Source organism: Chrysochloris asiatica, unplaced genomic scaffold (assembly GCF_000296735.1).
Source record: "Chrysochloris asiatica unplaced genomic scaffold, ChrAsi1.0 scaffold00008, whole genome shotgun sequence".
Taxonomy (NCBI): domain Eukaryota; kingdom Metazoa; phylum Chordata; class Mammalia; order Afrosoricida; family Chrysochloridae; genus Chrysochloris; species Chrysochloris asiatica.
In genome coordinates, this window is record NW_006408526.1 from 11,658,879 (window position 1) to 11,669,936 (window position 11,058).

Sequence of the window (11,058 nt, forward strand, 5' to 3'; positions counted from 1 at the left end):
GCCCAGAACCCTGTTGTTCCAAGGTTGTGCATACATCATTATTTACCTCTGTCTCGCTTAGAGTATGGCTAGATTTTAAAAAGGAACCATCTACAAACAAAATCAAATTATAATTAGTTAAAGGGATCTCTTTTAAGTATTACTGAAGGAGTAAGAATTGCTCAGTCAAGTCTAGACAAATCATTTATAGGATAGTTGTTTGCATTAGTTTCAGGGGAGAGAATAGCTGACTTAAAGAAGCTATAGAATATAGTGTAATATTAGAGACAGCAAGTGGGGGAGGTGGGGGCAATTTCATAGGAGATGAACTTGTGGGCAAAAATTGGTGAGTTTAGGCAGAATTAAGTATGGCAGACACAACATGGGTCACATGGTGGTGGTGGTGTGCCATGGAGTTGGTTCTGACTCATAGCAACCCTGTATAGGATTTCTGAAGCTGTAAATATTTACAGGAGCAGAAACCCTCATATTTCTCCCATGAAACAGCTACTAGTTTTGAACTGCTTACCATGAAGTTAGTAGCCCTATTTGTAACCACTCTGCTATCAGAACTCCTATGGGTCATATAGACGTTGAAAAAAATTTTCCCAGCACCATATCTGCTATGGTTTTCACTAGTTTGACAGTACCATCCACAGCCCTAAGACAGGGAGGGTATTTCCTGGCTGTAGGGTCAAACTGTAAGTTACAATAACATATAGTACTGTGTTGTCTTCCATATATTTGAGCTGTTGTTGTTAAGTGCCGTTAAGTTGATTCTGACCCATAGTGGAGCTCTATCTTAACCACCTCATTCTTAACCTAACCACCCTTATGAAAACTTGTAGCCAGTCACTTAGATAGCCAAATTTTGATAGCCAAAGTCTAAATTTCCCATCCCTATAAACCAAGTGTGCTGAAGAGGCAAGCTTTATCTTTGATATGAAGAAACCTTCTCCTTTGGTTGGAATTTTGGTCAACTTCGTCCATAACCAAAGATCCAATTCATCAAGTTGCAGCAATTTATGCTTGCTCCCTGTAACAAACTTTTTTATCTTCACCTTATTGAGTTTTGGTCAACACACCATCCAAGATAGATCAAATGGGTGCTATAAGCAAATTTGGAAGTTCACACTGGCCTCCCCACACTTCAGACTAGCTGGCCACTTCACTCTTAACTCTAGCCCCTAGTGGTTAGGTCAGTGTCCTTGGATTCAGGTGTTCACATGTCTCTCTGAACTTCAAACTAGCCATCTGTTCCTGTTCTCTCTCTCATATCAGGGACAAGACCTCTTTAAAATCTTCAAGAACAAAGATGTCAGTTTGAGAACTAAGGTGCACCTGATCCAAGCCATGGTATTTTCAAGTCTCATATGCATGTGAAAATTGGACAGTGAATGAGAGAACACCACAAGGTTCAGAAGGAGAAATCAAGGCTGGATATTTATAATCATCTGGGGTTTGTTTAAGGCAATCTTTCAATACCAGGATCTGACTTGGATGGGGCAAAGTTCATGATATGATTGTTTTTAATTGGGGAATATAGGGAGGAAAAAGTTTTTAAGTATATCTTGATAGGTAAATGATAGCATGGGTTTATCGAATTAAAGAAAATGGAGAGGATTTAGTCATTAGGTCTCAAATGAGGTCCCTGCAATGAGAAAGTTTATAAATTTGCTAAGATGACCTTATGGTCCTAGAAGGAGAACAGGACAAGGAGAACAGGATGTGCTTAAACCCACCCAGATAGTTTTCTCAGCTGAGTCCCCAAAGGTAGAAAGTTTGAGGAAGTTTATTGATTTATTGTTTCCTTTCCCCAAAGAATGCTATCTTTCTTGATGTTAAAATAGACCAAGCGTACATCCGAATGTAACTTACCCTATATAATGTGCCTGCCCTTTGTAATGGACGGGACAGTCTTGAGAAATTATTTTCTCTGTCTTCCAGACTGCTGGCTTTCTGTTTCAGTTTGGCAACATAAACAATTTTTTACAAGAAAGTATTTTGGTCAGTTGACTGTTCTATTGCACTGAAAAGGGGACTATGTATCTTGATAAGCAATAGAGTTATATGTCCAGGGTGTTAGCTGAGCATTCTGATGTTCAGATATAGGGTTTTCAGGAAGTTTCTGAATTTCCTAGAATAGTAAAGTTTTGCCAATACAGAGAGTCCTAGTTCTTTATCCTATTGAGTTTTGTGGTTTGTTACAGCAGTTTTAGATTTGAGAGTGTCACACAGTCATCAAAGAAACTGAGGCAACTCAGAGACATGAAGCAGAGTTTCAGATTTTATTAAGCCAGCTGACTCAGAGGGGCTAGCTTCTCCAGATTCTGAGCCCCGAATACAGGGCAGTGCAGACTTATATGGGGCCAGAATTGGGGAGGAGTTAGTTTGTGGACCTGTTTGAAAACAGGAGGGAAACCAGAGGATTGGTTCTGTTCAGTAACCTGATTAACATTTTAGTTTGTGTCCTGGGTGGAGAGGATTGGTCACAGTCAGTAAACTTATTAACATTTTAGCTTTTCTCCTGGACAGAGAGGGCAGTGAATGTTTTTACCTTTTCTTATTCAGCTAATATAGGTTGATACAAGCAAGTTCTTTTCCCCCCAGATTTCATTGAACTTAAGTAAGAAAATATAAAGTTATTAGCAAAAATAAACATTTAAGAAATTAGCAATCTAAATCTAAATAAAATAAAAATGAAAAAAACATAAAATGATTCTGAGACAATTGTTATATTCAGGAGAAGACTGACACATCTCTGAATATGGCTCATAACAGTGGGGACAGGCAGGAAAGATGTATCTAGGTGATATTCAGAATACAGAATTTAGAGGGTGGGAGAAGGGAGAGTACAACTACCTTAGCCAATGAGGTGGATGATGAAAACTATTGTTGTTGTTAAGTGCTGCTGAGTCAGTTTAGACCCATAGTGACCCTGTTTAGGGTGTCCAAGGAGTGGCTGGTGAGGTTGAACAATCAACCTTGCAGATCAAACCCACTTTGCAGTCTAGCACACTAACCCACAGCACCACACCAGGACTCCATTGTGGTTGTTAGGTGTTACTGAACAGGAAAAGCTAAAAACATTCACTGCTGTCTCCACCCAGGAGACAAGCCAAAATGCTAATCAAGTTACTGAGTAGGACCAATCCTCTTTCCTCAGGAGTCAAACTAGAATGTTAATCTGGTTACTGAGCAGAACCAATCCTCTGGTTTCCCTCCTGTCTTCAAACAGGTCCACAACCTAATCCCTCCCTGAATCTGACCCCATATAAGTCTGCACTGACCTATATTTGGGGCTCGGAATCTGGAGAAATTAGCTCCTCTGAGCCAGCTGGTTTAATAAAATCTGAAACTCTGCTTCACCTCTCCGAGTGGCCTCGGTTTCTTCGGCGATGGATCAAGAGCTGCTGTGACACTTTTGGGCCCAGGGCTGGTGTGACACTCTCGAATCTAAATCAGCTGTAACACTACCAAGTTTATTTTCAACCTGTAGCCACCCAGTGTGTAGAGTCTTACTGCCTACTAGAGTATTTTATGTTGTAATATTTATGGGAGCAGATTGCCAGGTCTTTTTCCCATGGAGCAGCTGGGTGGGTTTGAAAAACCAAACAGTTAACCACTGAACCATCAGGGCTCCTTGAATAGTCACCAAGATATGCAATAGAGGATATGGAATAGATTTAAATTTAAGGGATAAGTTTAATGTAGGACTTTATATTTTTGTCTGAAAAAGTAGGATGAGAAGGCATTCTATATTTTTGAATTAATAAATAACTGTATGAAGTCACTGCTCAGAGATACCCAACTCAGAGTTAGAAATAGATGTCTGAAGCTTGGGATCATGCTTAAGGCTTGGGATTAGGTTGGAGGTCAAGAGAAATAACAATCAAAGGTATAGGTCCAGTGGGTTATAGCATCTCTTCTTGTCCTGACTTTGTGCAGGATTATACATGGTGACTGAGCCTTAATAGAATTCATTTTAATAATTCAATGAAACTAGTCAGGCACCACCAAGGTAAACAACTTTGCTTATAAACTCTGGCAGGGAATTTCCTGATTCTAAGCAAAACACAATGACCATAAATTTGCACCATGAATTACAAAAGGATGTAGAAACTTTAAATCAACCCTTCACTGAGCAACCACAGGAGACCTAATTGTCTGCAGGTCCCTTTCTTCCTCCTTCTCAGGGCCTGGTAAATAATTTCAATTGCTGATTAAAATGGCCATTTCCTTCCCTTTATTTAGATGCTTATAACAACATTCTTAGGATTCCACAAATTGCATGAAGTGTTAACTAGTGATGAAGCTGCATAATCAGGAGTTTTTTAACACAGTGCTGCTGGAGGGTGGAGAGCCAATAATGGCTAGAAAAGGATACAAAGAGAAGTAGAGGCTGAAGGGGCCAGGTCAGGTTCATTCTGATGTATTAATCAACACTCTAGTGCAGATATAAAGTTTTATCCTTTCTCTTAATTCTTGCTATAAGGGAAAAGCCAACATATTTCAAATATTTTTATGAGCCTTTGGAATACAATTAAAAGACTGTTTCAAATATTTAAAAAAACATCTGAGAACAATTGGTGGTTAAGTACAGATGCCTTAACCAGTTCAAAGACTGAAATAAAGCAACTGTGGCAATCTCCAAAATCTTGTCTTCTTCTCAGTACTCCTACAGGTCCAAGACTAAAGTTTTCAAAGGACGTTAGTCTGAGTTTTCATAACTTTGTCTTTGTGCACTAGATTTATCACCTATGATCAAAGTTAAAAGGCTAGATGCTTTCTAGAAATACTTAAGTGTTTCTTCTAGAAACGTTGTCTGCAAGATTGTTATGTAACTTATATTATCATTAAGGTAGTAGAAAGAATATTGGTTTCCAAGGCAGACAACTTGGATTTAAGTTTAGCATTCATTCATCCACTTATTTATCCATACATTCAACATGTTTTGTAAACAATGTCTCAATTATTTCAGCACAAATGCTAGTATTTCTTTCTAAAATTAGAGGTGGATTGTACCAGAAAAAATATTGTTGTTGTTGTTAAGTGCCATTGAGTCGATTCTGACCCATAGCAACCCTGTATAGGGTTTTCAAAGTGACTGGTGAGCTTGAATCACCAACCTTGTGGTTCAAATGACTTTGCATTCCAGAGCCTTAACCCACAGTGCTACACCAGGTCTCCTAGAAAAATATTAGACCTACTGAATTGCCTTTACCTGTTATAAAACGAAATGTCATAAACATAAAGAAGAAAGTAAGGTAAAACATTAGTAAGAATATCGTGACAGCATGGTATTCTTTTATCTTAAATGTTGAAATAATATATTTCTTAAGGTTGGAATCCTATTAAAGAAATTTGTTTAGAGAGGCTATTTGTATAGATGCCCTATTGTTGTTGCAAGGTGCCAGCTAGTCAAATTTCAACTCATGGTGACCCTGTGTGACAGAGTAGAAGTGCCACAAAGGATTTTATTGGCTGTGGGTTAATGCACCACACTTCAAAGCCATTTGAACTGCAAGGTGGGCAGTTCCAGCTCACCAGCCACTCCCCAGAAACCCTATACAGGGTCACTATGGGTCGGAACTGACTTGATGGCACTTAACAACAACAATCTTTATGGAAACAGATCACTAGATCTTTCTCTCTTAGAGCTACTGGCCACCAACTTTTCAATTAGCAGTCAAGCTATTAATTATTGTACTGCTAAGGCTCCCTTTAGAATCTCTAATTCTGCCAAAGACTTGCTTATGAGACAGAGGACAAAGTTAAAATAGAGCCAGAGTTGAAATAAATATTAGGAATATTATTTTTCTCAATCATACACCGTATTTTCTCAACTATATTCCACTAGATTGTATTTTGTAAAATGAAGTCGAGTCGATTCCCACTCACAGAGATTCTTTATCATTTCCAAGGAGTGACTGGTGAGTTTGATTCGCTGGCCTTGCGGTTCTAACAGGCCTCGCAGTTCAGTGTTTCTCCTACAGCACCACACCTATATGATAACAACAATAAACATTTCAAACTTTTATTAAGTGTAACTATTTGCGAAACACAGCGGCAAGTACTTTACACAATTTCTCATATTGACTCCTCACAATAATTGTATTTAACACTATTATTCTTCTCATTTCACAGAGGAAGAAACTGAGGACTGTAGTATAAGCTGTTAAAATGCTTGACTTGCTAAACAAAAATTGAAAGTTCAAATCCACCTTGAGTGACCATGGATGAAATGCCTGGTGGTTTACTCCAAAAAAATCATCCACTGAAAATGCTGTGGAGCAGAGTTCTCCTCCGACACACATGGGATTGCTGTGAGTCCGTGGCAACATCGTGGTAACAGATTGTTGGTAAAGTCATTTCCCTAAGGTCACATCAGTGTCAGAGTTTTAGTATTCAAATCCAGTTCTGTATGTGCCCAGAGTCAGAGGTATTGCCCTTTGTGTCATGTAATCCACTTTTCATTTATTATCTCTGTTAGTGGAAGCTATAATATCAGTGAGGTGACTCAAAGGAAGAAAGGAAGCAGTTTAGGTATTGTCTATAAACACATGGAGTCCTTGAGAGAACTTCGTAAATATTTGTTGACTGACTTATCTAAATTGACTTCACCACAAAAAAAATACCAAAAGTAAATTTACTGAGTGGAATTTTACTGATGTTTAACCCAATAAAATTTTTTTTCTCTTTTCATATAATGGACAGCATGAGTTTCCATCCTACTCTGGCTGACTGTTTCTATGTGTCCATACTATTCACCTTTGTGACACACACATCTTACATCTAAGTCAAGGAAGCAACTGCCATCTTTATTGTAGATGCCTCACCTATTAGCCAGCCATCAAAAACTCCATAGGCCTTATGATTCATGTTTTGTTGAACACATATTACATAGTACTTTGTACAGTGGATCTATATTCCATTTATGAACTAATTATTCAATTTAAAGGTATCTTCTTGATGGTAGGATCATATTTTTCCTCTGTATTTTTTTAATATCTAATGAAGATTTGACTTATATCTTGTTGTTGATAGGTGTTGTTGAGTCAGTTCTAACTCATACCAACACTGTAGAGGGTTTGAACCACTGATCTTGTGGTCCAGTGCTTTTCCTACAGTGCTGCTGGTGGCTCAATAATTGTTTAATGGTAGTTGTAATCTTGTGGAAGCCATTTACAATCATGGTTTTCCTCTGGGATATCTTGTAACAGGAAGGAAGTTTTCTGGATAAATAATCCTTTATGAGCTATCTGTAATTAAGAATTAAGAGATAGTACGAAATTAAGGAGCTCTGGTAGCATAGCAGTTACGGATCAGGCTGTAAACCGCAAGGCCAGCGGTTCAAAACTACCGGCTGTTCCAGGGAAGAAAGATGAGGCTCTCTGTTCCCGTAAAGATTTACAGCCTCAGAAACCCTGTACAGGGTCGCTATGAGTCAGAACCGACTCCACGGCACTTAACAACAACAAGGAAATCAAAGCCCAATTTGAAGATGTTCAAGATAAGAAGTTCTACATGATCTCAATTTATACATAAAAAGACTCAGTGTAGTGGTTACGAATCTGGCTGCGAACAGGAAAGTCAGCAGTTCGAAACTACCAGCTGCTCCACAGAAGAAAGATGAGGTGATCTGCTCCCGTAAAGATTTACAGCCTCGCTATGGGTCGAAACCGACTCGACGGCACTTAACAACAACAACAACAACAACAACATCTTCACACCTAAACAAGTATTTATCTTGCCTTTACTTAAATTACTTCTCTGATGTCTTTAAACCATTCTAGAAAGTCTAGAACAAAATAATCCACTGAAAATTTAATTAACTTGCATGATGATAAAAGTGTTAGAGCTATGGTGGATACAAGCCATTTGTTCACTTATTCATTGATTTATATACAAGTATTTATCGAGTATTTATGAATTTTACATATAAGACTAAGTGTTTAGATTATTGACATGAAAGTTTAATGATCTGTTTGAAGGAGCTCATTCTCCAGAGGCATGGAAGCGCTATAGTGTGATAACTGCTTGACCCCTGTGAATAAATAAACAGGGTGTAATGCAAGTATAGTCAGTAGGTTTGGCATTGACTGGAGCATCAGAAAGTTTTTCCTTGAGTTGTTAGAAGGTCAAACACAATTTTGTCAGAACAAGAGAAATAAACTGTGACCCTAAGTCCTCAAATTCCCCTAGTGTAACAGGTGTGTTTGTAAATACAATACTTAAAATCAAATTGGGAATCTTAAAGAGCCAATAAATCACAAAAAGACCTTGATGATCTCTTCTCTTATCAAATTCCTCTTTGAACAGGAGTGGAAACAAAATATCAGAGAAGCTGAGTAGCTGCACAAGACTTCTTAGGGAGTCATCTTTAGAGACAATGTCGAACATCTGATTCAGAATATGTACTTGAACTTTTAGACCTATCCTAGAAGAGCGACAGGTGATCAATTTCTCATCATTACTTTGGTATGGGTAATACACATTTTTCATGTGTAAATTGTGGTTGTATAGGTTTTCTGAGGAATTGCTGGTGGGTTTGAACTGATGACCTTGCAGCTAGTAGTCCAGTGCTTATTCTACTGGGCCACACCAGGACTCCTATGTGTTAATTATTGGCTCCTTAAAGAAAGTGAGGAAATATAGGAAGAGTGGGAAATACATTGTTAAAATGCGAAAGTTTAATTTTTTGCCTTCCACATGTTAGTTGTATCCCTTGACCACTGGGATTTGGATAAAATTTCCACAAACCACCAATTCAAAAGATAATTCCCAGCACCCTCTTCAAAAACTGAAAATTTCTGAGATACTTTTAGCCTATGATCACCTATGGCTCTATACTTTTGTTTTCAACAAGTTAGGAGAATTCATATGTTCCCTGAATGGTATAAATGGCTGACATGTTTGATTGCCAATTAAAAGGTTTGGAGGTCTGAGTTTACCCAGAGGCACCTGAGAAAAAAGACCTAGTTGTCTATTTAAGAAAAATCGGCCATTGAAAACCCTGTGGAACTCAGTTCTACTCTGACACCTGTGGGATCACCATAAATTGGTGACAAATGGAAAAAAAAAAAATGGTATCTCAACATGTTGCTTCTGTTGGCTTTGCCTCTTGCTGCACTGAATCAAAATAAAAGACTCAGACCTGTCCTCAATTTTTATTAAAAAGATGAAAGTTCTACACTTACAAGGTCTTTATATGAAGTAGATTTTGATGAAGATTTGGGATGTGGCTGGTAGCAGAGGAGAGATTTACATGTTAGCAACATTGTTATTGTTGTTAAATACTGTCGAATTGGTTCCGACCCGTAGCGACCCCTGTATAGGATTTTGGAGGAGCAGCTGGTGGGTTTGAACCTACAGCCTTGCAGTTCAAAAGGACCTGTGGTCCAGTGCATTATCCTTCAGCACCATACCAGAACTCTGTTAACACCATAAGCAACCACAAATTGAACTCTAGGCATTCTTGTTCCTAAAATTCCAACAGTTTGTTGCTGGATGTATTAATTTACTGTTGTACACTCGTTCCTAATTGTATTGTTTCTTCCTTTCTCCTTCCCAATGTTACATTCTTCTCTTCTTCTATGCTGAAATCTCTGTTCTTTTCTCATTCAAATATCTTATCAGCAGGTCTGAATGCAAAACTGCCATCACCCACATCTCTTTGTCTGAGGGGTTTTCCTGGCCAACAGAACCTGCTCCACCTATGTGGAGCCAGAAATACTGGAGAAAATCCCCTCCCCAGACAACCCTCAACCAATGATGCTGCTTCACTCCTTAGGTGAGATAACTCTGAACATGTTCCTTAGGCTAGCTCTTACAGTTAAGTCGCCTAGCAGGTTTAAGACACAGTTGATAGCATTTGCAGTCTCTGCATAGCACAAATTATGAATTGCTTGACTACTAAACAAAAGGTTAGCAGTTCAAACCCACCTTGTTGTTGTTGTTATGTGCCGTGGAGTCGGTTCCGACTCATAGCAACCCTGTACAGGGTTTCCGAGGCTGTAAATCTTTATGGGAGCAGAAAGTCTTATCTTTCTCCCGCAGAACAGCTGGTAGTTTCAAACTGCTGACCTTAAGGTTCGAAGTCTGATTTGTAACCACTATGCTACCAGAGCTACTTTCAAATCCACTTAGAGGTGCCTTTTTTTAGTTATTTTTTAATGTTTTATTGTGAATTATGTGATAATTTACATGGGAGAACATTAGCTTTACATTCATCCTATTGTATGTATATTGTTTCATTGCCAAGTTACAATCCCCTTCCATGCAACATTAACCAACCAAAGGGTATACCCTGAAAGTCTGCCCCAGGTCATCAGCACCCAGCCCCTCTCCCTCTCTGGGTCTAGAGTTCCCAGCCACCCATCTCTCCATCTCATCATCTCTGCCTCCATCTCTGGTGTCACTGTTTCTCTGAGTAGGGTGGGTCCCGCACTCTGCTCTCCTCCTGAATGGTACCAAGGTCTTCTTCTCTTGGAATGCAAAATAAATCACTCCCCTCCTTTTGGTACAAAATGTCCACCTTTACATTTCCAACCCTCACAGTCAGTCTTGATAGCAATTATTCACTATTGTGCCTCATGAGTGCTATCCCCATCTCCTTTCATCAGCTCAGCCCAGACAGATTGGGTACTACTCAGTGGAGATTCTACCTTCCTCTGTGCCCTCTGGATCTAGGCTCCCTCTTGAAAGCTTGTAAGCTGGTTACTTCTTGACTTTGTAGCCCCTTCCCATCCCCCCATTTTGGGTATCCAGTGTCCAAGTTGCCCATCCCTCTTTACCCTGTGTATCTAGGCCATGGGAATGATCCTCGCTGTAAAGATTTTTTCCCTCTTTTGAGCTACTGCATCCATAGGTATAGGTCAAGTTCATCAAATTGTATCAGATTACTCCTTTTGTCCTCTTCTTTCTTCTTCTAGATGAGTTCTTACCATTGAAGCCAGTCATTGAAGCCAGGACAAATGGGTATTATCTGAAAGTGTGGGTGTTCTTGTGCATATGCCCTCTCTTCTTATCAGCTGGATGCTTCATTCTCCACTCTAGTCCTCTGTGGCTATGTCACTG